Source organism: Medicago truncatula, chromosome 1 (assembly GCF_003473485.1).
Source record: "Medicago truncatula cultivar Jemalong A17 chromosome 1, MtrunA17r5.0-ANR, whole genome shotgun sequence".
Taxonomy (NCBI): Eukaryota; Viridiplantae; Streptophyta; class Magnoliopsida; order Fabales; family Fabaceae; genus Medicago; species Medicago truncatula.
In genome coordinates, this window is record NC_053042.1 from 35,871,883 (window position 1) to 35,883,349 (window position 11,467).

General features: G+C 29.0%; 1 long non-coding RNA gene across 1 annotated transcript; it reads left to right on the forward strand.

Annotated features, from left to right (window-relative positions):
* Positions 1-3,707: 3,707 nt before the first annotated feature.
* LOC11433279 (uncharacterized) lies at positions 3,708-6,805 on the forward strand. The gene is made up of 3 exons (XR_005643221.1): positions 3,708-3,946; positions 4,132-6,460; positions 6,557-6,805. It is a non-coding gene; the product is annotated as an uncharacterized lncRNA (long non-coding RNA).
* Positions 6,806-11,467: the final 4,662 nt, after the last annotated feature.

Here is an 11,467-nt window from a genome sequence, read left to right on the forward strand (position 1 = left end):
GAAAAAGAGGAACAAAAAGAGAAGAGCAACTAGGTCAAAAGAGGAAGAAAAAGAGAGAAAAGAACTAGGTCAAGACCTTCTAAGTAGTTATTGTTACTTGTTAAATCACATAGTAATCAAGATACTTTTGTTTGTTGAAAATTAGGTTGTTAGGGTTTGAGAGATGACTTGTTTCTAAGTAATTCAACAACATTTTGTATATGAACATTTGTATGTGTGATTACAATTTAATGAAATCATAATTTACATAACTCTAACTCTCATTCTCTTTTCTTTTTATTTTCTCATATTTTCCTAGTACTGAACAAGCATTGTAAACTGCGCTAACAAATTGGTATTAGGAGCCTTTTGTTTTGTTCTAGGGGAGCAAGAAATCTTCAATTACACAATTAAAGCGTAGCAATAGTTTCAACACTCATCTTTCAAATCTTGAAGGAAGAAATTGGGAAAGAAGGAGTGCAGTGATGAAGAGTTTGTTTGGAGCATTGGATTTACTGGAAATAGTGCAAAATGGTATCCATGATTAGTTGTAGATGCAACTGAAGTTCAGAGGAATGCGCACAAAGCCTGGGACATTCTTGCAAAGTATCATGAAAGATGATTCAAATAGAAAGAACTTCAAATTTGATAGTTCCTAATTTGCTTAGGCATGTGGTACGGTACGGGCCCAGGTACGCAGTCTGCAACTTTTGAAGAATTGGGTTTGAAGGGGTATATAGAATCAATATTTGGGATTGAAGTACATTCTAATATATTATTCGGTATGTTGTGAGTAGAATAAATTATTTAGTTAAAATATATGAGTAAAAATATTAATATCATCATTCTTTTAAAGAAAAAATATTATCATCATATTGAGCGACGAAGCTAATAATATTTTCATGAGGTAGCCATATATAAAGTAAAATAAAATATTTTTTAAAAATTAATAGTAAATTTAACAAATAAGAAAAAAAAATTGCAATAACTTTTACGAATATAAAATGTACTTTATAAAATACATTTATAGCAACAAGAACGACTTATAAATAGTTAATAAAGGGTTATAATTTACTGATTAAAAAATTGTTAATAAAAAGTCTATTTTTGCAATGATAAAGAGTTAATAAACTGGCGTTAAATCTCTTTACCCTTTACAATAATAAAGGGTTAATAGACTGCTGTGAAATCTCTTTGGGCCAATGGTGATAACAAAATTCTTTAGAGGAAGTGATAGATTATTGTTGTTGTCATATTTTCATTATCAATCAAAACATATATATATGTGTGTGTTTTCATAAGTTTAACTTAGTTGGTAAGGACAATGCATAATATATGTAAAGTCTAGGGTTCGAATCCCGACCACCATCAAAAAAAGAATTTATATGTATTTTTTTGTTCACCTTCCAATTTTTAGAAGACGGGATCAGATAAATATACCTATTCATTCAATAATTTTTTTTTCTTTGGGTAGCCATAGCTACCCCTTTGTTATAGAGCAATATAGCTCCTGATCATATTCATTCAAAATCCGAGCTTTGCATGATTACCGTAGATTTTTTTTCTTTGACAAATTTATCTTTTAATAAAAAAAATGTATTTTTCCTTTTGAGGAAAATAATAAACTGTACTTTCTTTAAAAAAATTAAATAAACTGTACTATTTTTTTGTTTTTTAGGGAATAAAATGTATTCCTACAAGTATGTTTGCATGTTAAAGAAATCAACGATAAAATAATATATGTAAGTTTAAGATGTTGCAAGCATTATTAGATGAACTACTATTGATCATTAATCGGTAATCAACAATTTTAAAAATAAATCAAACATTAAGATTAAAATTAACTTTTTCAAAAAAGTCAGTTTCATAACTGCACCGTAGAAGCTCCCTACTTTTTAATGTTTCAATGTGTTGAATACACAAATTCCAAAACAAAATTTCCATTTTAAACTTCTTATCAAGTGAGCACTTGTTAACATTTCTAAAAAAATACAGGTTTTATAACCAAAAATAAAAATCACAGATCTACCTCTCTACATTTCCTCTTCAAGCTGTTCCATATCTCCATCTTCTTCTCCCCTGTTTCCATTTTCTGCTTTCTTCTTCTCCCTTAAATCATTCATACAACCTAAAATTGCTTCGTTTATACCTTTTTTATGTCACGATTTGAAATTTGAAATCTGGAAAAGGGCAAACCGCAACATCTTTTCATGCTTCATCTTTCCATGTTAAATGTAGCATTCGTAGAATCAGTTCATTATGTATAATTTCTATCTATTCTTGTACCATTTATATATAGCTAGAAATTATATAATGGATAGATACAGAATAGATAGATTAGATCAATTGAATTATCATGAATATACCCTATTTATACATATATATTTATACATATAAATCCATAACTAAATTTTAACTAACTATTAACAAACTTACATCTGCAAATATATTAATTCACTTGTTTTGAAGGCTAGCTAGCTAGGCTCATAAACATGTTGAAGTGAAACCTACTCCTTTTACAAGAAAAACGTGTGTTTTGAATTTTGATTTCTCTATTATACTTAAGCATACATGAAGAAAAATCTTCCCTCCTTGTCGCACTAAATAATAATAACAATAATAATAATAATAATAATAATAATAATAAATCTTCCTAAGTTTAACTTAATTGATGAGAAAAATGCATAATATATGCAACGTCTAGAGTTCGGAAAAAAAAAAAAAAAAAAAAAAAAAAAAAAAAAAAAAACTAAATAATAAGAACGTTTATTCCCCCAAATATATAATGTAAATATTCCATTGTTTATGACTTTTATTTAATTTTGGATTTAAAATATCTTAAAATCCTATATAATTAACTATAATAAAATTGTATCTAATGGAGAATGTAGGCCGCTCACGGCGGGGTGTGCATGGGTTGGGTCAACCCAAAAAAAACCGGTCAAATCCACCAAAAAAAACTAAAAAAATGGGTTGGGTCGGGTAATAGGGTGGGTATGGTTTCAAAAAATGAAAAATCTATAAAAATAAATGGGTTTCGGGTAAAACCAGACTCATATCCAAAAAATTCACGTACTCATTATCCAATCCAACCCATAAATTAGCAGGTTTGCCCAATCCGATCCAATGGTATAACAGGTGATTATTTTACCTCACTCAAACCGGAGTACCCTATATGGTTCGAGTTTTGGGTTTGGTCAAACACAACTCAAACCGAACCTACGTACACCCCTAGCTCACGCCTTCTCTATTAGATTCAAAATTGTTTATGACTTTTATTTAATTTTGGATTTAAAATATTCTGTTGATTTTCGAGTTCAATTCTGGTTTAAGATCACCATTTTTAGTACTTTTCAAATTTTTGTGATAAACAAATTAAAATTGGTGATGGTTCCTTTTTACAGACCATCCAGTTGCGATATTATGGTGTTTTTATTTTGGTCAAGTAGCTTAGCGGCTAGAAAAATTTACTTTAAAGATGAATAAGTGAGGTGTTCGGGGTTCAAACCCTGTTTCCTACATATAATATGCATTTTTCCTCACCAGCTAATGTAAACTTATGGAAACTATTATGGTGCTTTTAACTTTAAATGTGTTTTTACCTTTTCGATGTGTTATTTATACAAATGTTGTTTTATCATTAATTAATATTGTTTCTGTTTTGAAATTGTTTTTCGATCTATTACGAAAGGCTAATATATAAATAAAAAACACATAATTAAGTTTAATAAAATAGATGATAAACTTTGATGATCATCAATGTCTTTATGTGAGATATTTATTGAGGCTATTAGTCAATTGATGAACTAACATTGCATATCGATTAGAGACATTTAACATTAATTTTAATTTTATAAACGTCTTCTTGCAACTCTTAAGTGCTATAAACTATTTAGTTGAAGTTAAAAAATAAGGAAATTTTACTTATAAAGCAATAAAAATAATCATATTTATTGAATGCAAAGGGGTAAAATATGACACAAATTCTCCTGTTTGTTTATTTTTTCATTATTTTTCTTTCTCTATCTTTTGTTGTAACCAGTTATAGAAGTATGTCATTTTGATACCATTTTCAAATTTTGTAATTCAACTTATACATAATATTATATCACCTTTTACTAACAATCTTTTTCTTCTTATTTGACAATGCAGCTCGCATTCCATGTGTTTCTGACTATGATTGTCCAAAAGCATCGTATCCTCTATTTATAAAGTGCATTTATAATTTTTGTGAGATATGGGGATCACCGTAACAATTGTTTAAAATTAGCTATATTACCTCTAAGCGTATAATTTTATTTACATGTCACAATGTTTGTATCATAGGTTCTTACAAATGATTTTATTTATATGTAATTTTAATCTTTGATATATTTTCATATACATATGCATTATTATATGCAGGGATCGGGGTTCGAACTCCGAACACCTCACTTATTCACCTTTTAAAAAGTGAATTCTAGTCACTAACTACTAAACTACCTGATAAAAAAAAAAAAAGTTAAGCCATGAACGTTTCTTTTGCACCATTTGAACCCTAGTAGACGTCGCTTTTCAAAAAGTACTATATTTTTGGACTGTATAAGGATTCTTTTTGTATATATCACTATATTCTCACAGATACTCATCTCCAACATAAAATTCCCCTAGGACTTGGGATGCTACCAATTGAAAATTTGTTCAAAGAAGAATGTTTCATATTCCTCTTGATTGTTTGATATTTAGAAGGATAGTCCAAGATATACTTTGAAAATGATCCTTCTCCATTCTTGAGTATTATGAATGTGATGCATCCATTAGAGTTCAATGATTCGTCTATAAAGATAATCCATATGTTGTTCTTGTCCTCGTGGCAAGTGGTCATTTTTTCATGTCAAATTTAGAGATCTCAGGTGACCATCTCATCATTGTCTCAGCAATGTCTCCACGAAATAGGATTTATCTTCTTGTAATATTTGGTTGCACTGTTATTGTGTTTTGTATCGACTTCTTCGAGTTCAGTACGTAATTGTGTTTTGGTGAAAGCTGTGAATTTATCTTGGGTTGCCTCCATTCCTTGTTTCATCAAGTAGAACCCTAGGAACTTACCTTCTCGTACATCAAATGTGCACTTATATTTATATGGGTTAAGTCTCATGTTGTACTTTTAAGCTTGTTCAAAGACTTACTTCTGATGATGGTATAATCTACCTCTTGTTTGGATTTTATCATCATATCATCCATATAGACTTAGAGGATGTCGTCAATTTTTTCTTTGGAAACCTTGTTTCATTATTTGGTAGGTTTCACATGTATTCCTATGGTTGAATGACATTACGTTGTAAAAATAGTTGCATGATTCATTCATAAGCCATGGTGATTTTGTTGTACCTAGAGTAAGAATCCATAAATGATAATAACTTAAAACTAAATGAATTATCTACTAACTTATCAATGTTAGAGAGGATCCACATCATTAAGAAATATCATATTAACATTAGTATAGTCAACACACATAATCCATCTTTCAAGGTGTTGCAGTTGGAGATCCCTATGCACCCTTTCATTTGCTTAAAAAAAATCTACAAAAACTAAATGTGTATTGATTTTCCTATTTTTCCCAAGGATATGTAAAATAAATAAATAAAAAATCATCTCCCTTATCAAATTAAATATAAAAACATTTACTTATCTCATATTTAATGTAAATGATTATTGTTTATGTCTATTATTTCATTTTGTATAAAATAAATACTATTAAAAGTATTATAATTCTTATGCATTTAATTATAGGACAATTGTTTCAAATGGACACTGTAGGGAGATAACACATTCCCAACTCTTAATCGATTTTTGAATTGGATCTCTGGTTTAAGGTCAACATTTGTTAGGTTTTTTTTCGTAAAGAACTAAAAATTGGTGGTGACCCCTTTTCACGGACGATCCAGCCATAACATTCTAGTCATTCTAATTTATAAAAAAAATATGTTGTCACCTCTTCTACTCATTATTTACACAGGTAAAAAAAAAATTGTATCATTCACTAATATTCTTTCGCTATTGGGATTTTCCCCAATCTATTACGAAAGGCTAAAATATTAAAAAAAAAACACACACATAATGAAGTTTAATAAAAAAAAATAGTGAACTTTGATAATTATCATAATTTTTATGTAATATATTTAGTAAGATTAAATAATCAATTGAGTGAGCTATAGAGATAAACACAACATATTGATTAGAGATATTTAACATTGATTTCAATTTTATAAATGGCTTCTTAGAACTCCTAAGTGCTAAAACTTATTTAATTGAAGTTAACAAAAAAAGAAATTTTTGCTTATAAAACAAAAAAAAATAATTATATTTATTACATGCAAAGGAGAACAAATATGACTCAAATCGTAATTTTATTTTATGTGTTGATCATCTTTCTTATTCTATTTCCTGTTGAAACTATTAGAAGTATGTATTACTCTATTTCCTATTGAAACCATTAGAAGTATGTAATTTGTCACACAATTTTCTAATTTTTCTTATACACAATATCAAATCACGTTTTAGTAACGATGATTTATTTTCTTATTTGATAATGCAGCTCAGATTTCTTGTGTTTCTGACGATGATTGTCCAAAGGTACCTTATCCTCTCTATATAAAGTGCGAAGATAACTTTTGTGACATATGGGCATCCCCGTACTAATTAAGTTGAAAAATAATTATGTTATTTCTAAGCATATAATTTCATTATTTATATCATAATGTTTGTGATTTTATAATTTACTTAAAAGTTTGATTCTCTGGTCTTACAATTTTTATGACATGCGAAAAAGTGCACTATTATCTTATGCAAGTATTCTTACATTCATTTTCTTATAGTAGATATCACAAACAACAATTTTATTACATGATTATAATTAGCTACTGTAATATATAAATGCAATGTATGAGGTGTTACACTCTAATGGTTTAATTGTGAGGATTGTTTATGTGTGGAATCCCATATTCGAATCTGAGTCTTCATATTTTCCTCTATCTCAATGTGTGTTTATTTGAGTATGTGTTGATCAATAGCAAAATAAAATGAAATCTATTATGTAGATTAAATATTTATTTTACTTCTACATCTAGTATGTATTTAAACAATTTTTTTTTGGTTACATATTTTAAACAATATTTGAAAAGAGATAAACTTAAACTTTAATGTCATAATTTCTTACAAATAGTTTATTGTACTTTTTTTTTTTTTGACAAGATAGTTTATTGTACTTATTAAATATAACGTAACAATTTAAACATAAACTTTAAATGTCATTTATAATAAATGAACTTTCAGATAAGAGTGTTTCTTTTAAAGCATTTTAACTCAAGTAGAGAATGTTTTTCAAGAACTATCATATTGATGAGTTAGAGTTCTCTTCATTTAATAAAATAAATAGAGCATGTGTAATAAAAAAAAACAAATAGAGATGCATGTTGCCACATTCTTAGAGTATAAAAAGAATATAAATATTCATACATTTTAAAAATGATGATATAAATTGGCATGAGACATATATATTTTTTCTCAAAAAAAAACTTCGTCATATATATTATAACATCACTCGCGTCATTGAGACAACAATATATATATACTATATATAAAGTGGATGTATTATTTTTTGGGGTGGTTTTGTCACTTCCAATCATACCTTTAAATAAATTTTTCTATAAAACTGGTATATTATTGGTGTCACCAAACCACCGGAAACATACACTCTTTTATTTCTCTTCAACCTCTAGCAAAACCACCACACAGCCCCTCCACCGACCACTTATTTCCTCCAAAATATAGCCATTCACGTTGGTGGTGCGATGAGATTCACCCTCCATACCACTGATAAACCCCTATTCTTCTTCGGCGGTCCTTTGTTCATGCCCCATCTTTTGTCCATCGTCGAGATCCTCTGTCGTATGCAAGGTTTAGTTATGGTTTGAGTGGATCCAATTTCTACAGGATGGTTCTTGGTAAAGCCGGGTTTTGCTCATTAGATATCTCACAAGGTTTTCCCTCGTTCACAAAGTTTTGATCTGGTTCGGAAAGATTTGGTTTTTGTTCATGATACGCAAGTTCTTGGTGTTTGCCTCCTCCATGTCGATGGGTTAAGGGTTTCTTTGGTAGATAACGACGCCGCATTACATTTCCTTTAAAATGGTTCAAGTTTGGTTGCTCAACCTCGTAAGGGTATGTCTGGTTACGCAATATTAAGTTCAAAATATGGAGACGTCTAGATTCAGCGTTTGTGGTTTTTTCTAATGGTTATCTCTTCACATCCAACACTGTTGTATGAGTTGTTTTGGTTGGGCTTCGGTTCATAGTTGGTGTTATTGCCTTTTGATTCTCTGATCCTTTTTCAAATATGTTTAGTTCTGCAGGTTTCGTAGTTGTTTTGTTGCCACCATGTTGATCCCTCTTAATATTGGTATCGATTCTCGTTATTGATTCAAAATGATATGATATCCTCATCATTCACTATCTTTGACTAGGATTGTGGGACTCGAAAGAGTCGTTTACTTTGTTGTCATTCGTTGCAGAGAGTTGATGATACGTGGACCAACTTTCATATTGACGGTCGGTTCATTCACCGCATTGTAGACCTTTGATTAGTTTTAGGATTAAATAGAGGCAAATCCATTTGTGTTATTTTAAATATTTGTATTACGCGTTTGTGTTTTGTGTGGATTTACGGGGTTAAATTGATATCCCCCTAAACATTTTATATATTGTTTTCCCTTTATTTCATAATATATATGAACACTTGACAAAGGATAAGAGTCAAGTTGGGACACCTTTTATTCTCTTTCATTTCATCATGCTCTTAATTTAACCCAAAAAAATAATATTTGTGTCGTTGAGAAATATAAGAATTTAAGTTATTTGCTATTTTGTGGATGTTTGAAAAAGATAGGCATGATTTGTTACCTAAGAAATGCTAGAACACAAGTTCTAACACACATTTTTCAACACACTCTTTTTGATTGGTTAAAATTCACATTGAACCCACCAAATTTATATGGGACCCACATGATTTGGTGGGACCCATATGAAATTTAATCAATTAAAAAGAGTGTGTTGAAAAGCGTGTGTTAAATTGTACTCCTTCCGTCCTAATTTATAAGCAAAAAATACTAATTCACACTTATTAAGAAGATTAACACTTAGTGATTTGAGGTATGATTTTTTGTGTTCTCCTTGGAATAAGTTTCATGGAAAGATGTAAAAATAATTCTCATTGGTTAAAAATTATGGAGAAAATAAAAAGGAGAACAAATTAAATGCAACTTGCATTTAATTTTACATTGGAAAAGATGATTTGTTTGAAAAGACATAAAAATAACATAAAAGTTGATCTTTTTTCTTATATTTTGATACAAAGAAAATGAGATTTTTTTGCTTATATTTTAGGACAGAGGGAGTATGTTGTTAGCATTCATCTTTATTACAATTTAATCAAAATACATATACATATAATTTTAATCAAAATTAAAATTTCATGAATACTATCTTAATAATTTATTTTTATTAAAAAAAAATCTTGATAATTTATCTGTTTTAGCACAATAAAAATAGTGAACTTGTACCCGTCTAAACACATGTGTAGAATACAAACTAAAGAGAAAAAAAGGCGACAACAAAAAGAGAGAACCACACTATAAGGATTTATATGGTTGTTGAAAAATTTACCACAAACAACTCAATTCACTCAAGAATTCAAATAGCACTCAAGAAATAAACTAAAAAGACTTTAAAAATATCATGTGATGATGAACTATCATAAAGTCTCACTAGTTACCAATTAACTCATCCAAACAATGAAGCAAAGATGATCAAAACAACTTGTTTATTAACGGTTCCAGATTTTAGTTTGTGTTTCCTAACTAATTCTCTCATACGTGAGTAATTTGAGAGGTCTTAGTCCGCCAATAAGGATAGTTTGGGATTGTAAGCGAAGTTACACTTTTTTATTCCCTCACTTTACTTGAATTGTAGTTTTTTTATTACAAAGATCTTCTTGAAATATCTTAGAGTATGCATCACATAATGAGTTAAATGTCTAATATAGTGATCAAATCAGGGACCCACTCTCCAGTCCTTTTACAAGAGATATATTTGTCCTTCAACTAATTTCTTGAAAACTACACTCCTCCAAATTTACCTATTTGGTACTCCCTCTGTCCTTCAATATATTTTTGTTTTTAAACAAAATGAGGTAGCAGAAAGTTTGTCTTTCAATGGATAATTTATTTGACAATATATATTATTAATTTAACATATTTTGATCATATTTTTCTACTAATTAACAAAGATAAATAATATCATATAAGATGTTGTTGGATTCGTCTCGATGAATATTTTTAAAATATTAAATTTTCATAATTTTTTTTAGTAGAGAGTTGAATATATCAAAGATAAAACATATGCATTGGTACATGTGTCAGAGTCAACTAGATCATCTATTAGTAGTAAATACTGGATTCCGAACAAAATGGACACTAAAGATTGATCTGATTGCCTAGCTTTGATCCAAAGTCAACTTTTTGGACCTATACTTCTGGTGGCAGTTATCAATTGTGTAAATTGTGTCTGGTCTTGTTTAGATTGGTTTTGGTTCTTTTGAATCATGAAAACATGTGTTTTTTTTTTTTTTTACAAAGGCTAATCAAACAAAACAAAAGACAAAAAAACAAGAGGAAAAAATCGAAACAAAACTACTCTCTTGGAAAGTTATAGTAAAGATACAAAAGTGGAACTTCGCTTATAAACTTCAGAAGATCGATGACATCCGAAAGAGAAGCATGAATAAGAAAGTTTGTAGTCGCGGAAGCTCCCAACTCAAAACTTGTGTTTGACACAATTTTATGTGGCTCTTTAATCTTGGACATATCTTATATGATGAAGTTGTAGGATGTTTTTGTTCCTTATTAAAAAATTTGTGGTTTTATTATGTCCGTTCAAATCCTTCTAAAATAAAAAGTATTTATGTTCTTCAAATTTTCCCATATAGTTGATTGAAACAAATATGTTATTATAATTTAACACACTTCATACAAGATATGACACGTTACTAGGATTTGGATTCTTTCCATTAAAAATTCTTTCATTTCTTTTCTTCATTTTCAATCTTGATCACCGTTAAAACATATTGTACCGTCCATTTAAATTTTTTTTGAAAGAATTACCATCAACGGGGGTTCAAATCTCACGTCATTTACTACTCGTGGTATGTTATTTATGTTGGGAGTGGTTGTCTAATAGGTCACAATTCAAACAATTAAAGAATTGATTGTGGTATGTTATTTATGTTGGGAGTGGTTGTCTAATAGGTCACAATTCAAACAATTAAAGAATTGATTGTGGTATGTTATTTATGTTGGGAGTGGTTGTCTAATAGGTCACAATTCAAAAAATTAAAGAATTGATTGTTCAAAAAATATAATTTGAAGCAAAAATAAAATAATAAAATAAAAAA